The sequence below is a fragment of the Tamandua tetradactyla genome, chromosome X (genome assembly GCF_023851605.1).
Source record: "Tamandua tetradactyla isolate mTamTet1 chromosome X, mTamTet1.pri, whole genome shotgun sequence".
NCBI lineage: Eukaryota > Metazoa > Chordata > Mammalia > Pilosa > Myrmecophagidae > Tamandua > Tamandua tetradactyla.
Window position 1 is genome coordinate 16141953 of NC_135353.1, and position 4421 is coordinate 16146373.

The 4421-nt window shown below is 34.8% G+C and overlaps 1 non-coding gene across 1 annotated transcript; it reads right to left on the reverse strand.

Moving 5' to 3' along the window:
• Positions 1–3049: 3049 nt before the first annotated feature.
• On the reverse strand, positions 3050–3212 carry LOC143672310 (U1 spliceosomal RNA). The gene has a single exon (XR_013169775.1). It is a non-coding gene; the product is annotated as a U1 spliceosomal RNA (small nuclear RNA).
• Positions 3213–4421: the final 1209 nt, after the last annotated feature.

Below are 4421 nucleotides of genomic sequence, written 5' to 3' on the forward strand. Positions count from 1 at the left end.
GTATCACAAGCCCAGATCATAACAGTACAGATAAATGAATTTTGAGAATGTACACATTTGTATAATCATCATGTATATCAAGATAAGAAACTTTCTAACACTCTACAGAGTTTTTTTCTACCTCTTTCCAGTCAGCTCTTGCCCCCAGATGGAGACACTACTTTGATTTTTATTACCATAAGTTAGTTGTGCCTTTTATAAGACGTCATATTAATAAAATCACACAGCATGCTCAACTTTATTTCCAGCTTCGTTTGCTTACAAAAAGCTTTTAAAATTTAATGTTTTTATTAGAGAAATTATGTGTTTATAATAAAATCATGCATAAAACAGAGGAACCCCGTTCCCCACCCTACCATCAACACCTTACATTGGTGTGGAACATTTGTTACAATTGTTCATATCACTTTTTTATAGTTGTACTTATTTAATAGGAGTTACTTTTGTCACGAATAATGAAAGATCATTAAAATAGTATTATTAACTCTTTTCTATAGTTTACATTAGTTTTATCCCCATATAACTGTGTATTACTAACACCTTGTATTAGTGTTGTACAGTTGATATAATTCATGAAAGAATATTCTTTTATATGTACAATAAACTATAGTGCTTTGTCTACAATAAAGTTCACTGTATTGTACAGTCCTATGTTTTATTCTCAGATTTAATTCTATTAGCATATGCATTCTAAAGTTTCCCCTTTTAAGCACATTCACTTATAGGGCTCAGTGCTGTTGCCTACACTCAAAATAACGTGCTACCATCCCCACCATCCATTTCCAAACCTTTACCATCAGCCTATATAGAAAATCTGTACAAATAAAGTACCAACTCCCCATTCCCTAACCCCAATCTATCTCCTGGTGACATATATTCTAGATTCTAAATACATGAGTTTGCCACTGTTCATAACAGTGAAATTATACAATATTTGTCTTTTTTGTGTCTGGCTTATTTCATTCAACAAAATTCTCTCAAGGTTCATCCATGTTGTTGCATGGATCACACTTCATTCCTTTTTATGGCTGAATAATATTCCATGACATATATAAATACATATGTTGTTCATCCATTTATTGGTGGTTGGACACAGGTTACTTCCATCTTTTGGCAATTGTGGATAATGCCAGTATGAATATCAGTGTGAAAATGTTTTGTTCAGATCTTCTGGGTATATACTGAGTAGTGGGATCACTCAATCATATGGTAATTCTATATTTAGCACCCAGGGAAACTGCCAAACTATCTTCTACAGTGACTGCACCATTTTACATTCCCAACAGTAATGAATGAGCATTCCAATTTCTCCACATCCTCTTGAAACTTCTAGTTTTCCATTTTTTTAACAGTGGCTATTTTAGTAGGCATGGAATGATATCTGTAGTTTTGATTGTCATTTTGCTATTAGCTAGTGATGTTGAGTTTTTCATGTGCTTTTTAGTCTTTTGGATTTCACATGCTTTTTAGCCATTTGGATTTTCTCTTTGGAGAAATGTCTATTCAAGTTTTTTGCACATTTTTTTAATTGGGCCATTTGTCTTTTTATTGTTGCATTGTAGGATTTCTTTATATATTCTGGATCAAGGTTTTAATATCCAGAATATATAAAGAAATCCTACAATCCAAATATATTCTCCCATTGAACAAAAAATGTGTCTTTTCACTTTCTTGACGTAGCTCTTTGATGCACACGTTTTCAACGTTGAGGAGGTCCCATTTATCTATTTTTTTCTTTCATTGCTTATGTTTTGGCTTAAAGTCAAAAGAACCATTGCTACCACAAAATCTTGAAGATGCTTCTCTATATTTTCTTCTAGGAGTTTTATAGTGCTGGTTCTTATATTTGGGTATTTGATCCACTTTGAATTAACTTTGCATATGGTGTGAGATAGAAGTCGTTCTAGTTTGCTAGCTGCCGGAATGCAATACACCAGAGACAGATTGGCTTTTAATAAAAAGGAGATTTATTTTGTTGGTTCTTCAGAGGAAAGGCAGCTAACTTTCCACTGAGGTTCTTTCTTATGTGGAAGGCACAGGATGGTCTCTGCTGGTCTTCTCTCCAGGCCCCTGGGTTCCAACAACTTTCCCCGGGGTGACTTCTTTCTGCATCTCCAAAGGCCTGGGCTGAACTGCGAGTGCTGAGATGAGGAATGCCGAGCTGCTAGGCTGTGCTACGTTGCGCTCTCTCATTTAAGCACCAGCCAATTAAGTCAAACGTCACTCATTGCAGCAGACACGCTTCCTAGCTGACTGCAGATGTAATTAGCAACAGATGAGATTCACCTACCGTTGGCTTATGTCCACAGCAACAAGACTAGGTATGCTCACTTGGCCAAGCTGACAACTGAATCTAACTAACACAGAATTCCTCTTTGATTCTTTTGCTTATGGGTGTCCACTTCTCCCTGTATCATTTATTGAAGAGAATATTATTTCCTAATTGAGTGAACTTGGCAGCCTTGTCAAATATCAATTGGCCATAGATATGAGGGTCTATTTCTGAACTCTCAGTTCAGTTGGTCTCTTGAGGTCTTCTATTGCTTCTAGAGTCAGTATAGATTGTTTGTGTGCATCTAGGAATTTGTCCATTTCATCTTAATTGTCTAATACTTTTTAGCATTCAGTTTTTCATAGTATCTTCTTATAATCTGTTTTATTTCTGAGGGGGCATTAGTAATATTCCTCCCTTTCATTTCTTAGTTTTTTTAATTTGCATCTTCTCTCTTTTTTTCTTTGTCAGTCTAGCTAAGTATTTGTCAGTTTATTAATCTTTTCAAAGAATCAACTATTAATTTTGTTAATTCTCTCCATTGTATATTTATTCTCAATTTCATTTATTTCTGCTCTAATGGTTGCTATTTCTTTCCTTCTACTTGCCTGGGGGTTAGTTTCTTGACTTTTCCTCGTTCCTCCAGGTATACGAGATAGGTCTCTGATTTTAGCGCATTTTTTTGCAATGTAACAAACAGGTCTATAAATTTCCCTCTTAGTGTTGCCTCTGCTGCATCCCATAAGTATTTTTTTTTGTTTTTGTGTTTGCTTTTTTCTGGGGAAAGCATGAACACAGTTCCCCACTACCACAAATTATGCAGTCACGTTTCCCACATTTGGGGAAATGGCAGCAGTCAGCACATTCCGAGTACAATGGATAAGCCTCACCATGGAAAAACCACCATCGTGATCATGTGTTTCCCCTGCCAGGTAAGTATGCATCCCATAAGTTCTGATATGTTGTTTTCTCATTTAATTAGTTTTGAGATATTTACTGATTCCTCTTGTAATTTCTTCTTTGAATAATTGATTGTTTAAAAATGTGCTGTTTAACTTCCACACACATTTGAATTTTCCAGTTTTTGGCCTGTTATCATCTTTCAGCTTCAGTCCACTATGATCAGAAAAAGTGCTTTGTATAATTCAATCTGCTTAAATCCATTGAGACTTGTTTATGACCCAACATATGGGCTATCTTGGAGAATGATCCATGCACACTTGAGAAGAATGTATATCCTCTTGCTTTTAGATGCAATGTTCTATAAATGTCTGTTAGGTCCAGTTCATTTATGGTGTTATTCAAGTTCTCTATTTTATTATTTTCCTCCATCTAGATGTTCTTTCTATTGATATGGGCGTGTTCTGAAGTCTACAACTATTATTGTAGAGATGTCTATTTCTCCCTTCAATTTTACCAGTGTATGCCTCAGGTGTTTTGAGACATCATGGTTATGTGCATACATATGTTGATTGTTATTTCTTCTTGGTGAATTTCCCCTTTTATTAAGAAACTGTGCCCTTCTTCATCTCATAACAGTTTTGCCTATAAAGCCCATTTTGTCTGAGATTAGTATCACTACCCCAGTTCTTTTTTATTACTGTTGGCCTGGAATGTTATTTTTCAACCTTTCACTCTCAAACTATTTGTGTCTTTGGGTCTAAAGGTAGTCTCTTGCAAACAGCATGTAGTTGGATCATATGTTTTAAAATCCATTCTTTTGAATGAGGAGTATTATCCATTAACATTCAATATTATTACCATAAAGGCAGTACTTATGTTAGCCATTTTATCCTTTCATATTTAAATGTCATATTTTCTATTTTTTTGTATTGTATATATATATTTTTTACTTTCTTTTTCCTCTTTTAGTTACCATTACTGGTAATCTTCATTTCTACACTGCACTCCAAGTCTCTTTCTTCTGTTTTTTCCTTTCTTTCTATAGAACTCCCTTTAGTATTTCTTATAATACAGATCTCTTTTTGACAAACTCTCTGTTGCTGCATATCTGAGAATATTTTAAACTCCCCCTCATTCTTGAAGAACAGTCTTTCCAGATAAAGAATTTTTGACTGGCAGTTTTTCTCTTTCAGTACCTTAAATATATCATACCACTGCCTTCTCGCCTCCATGGTTTCTGATGAGA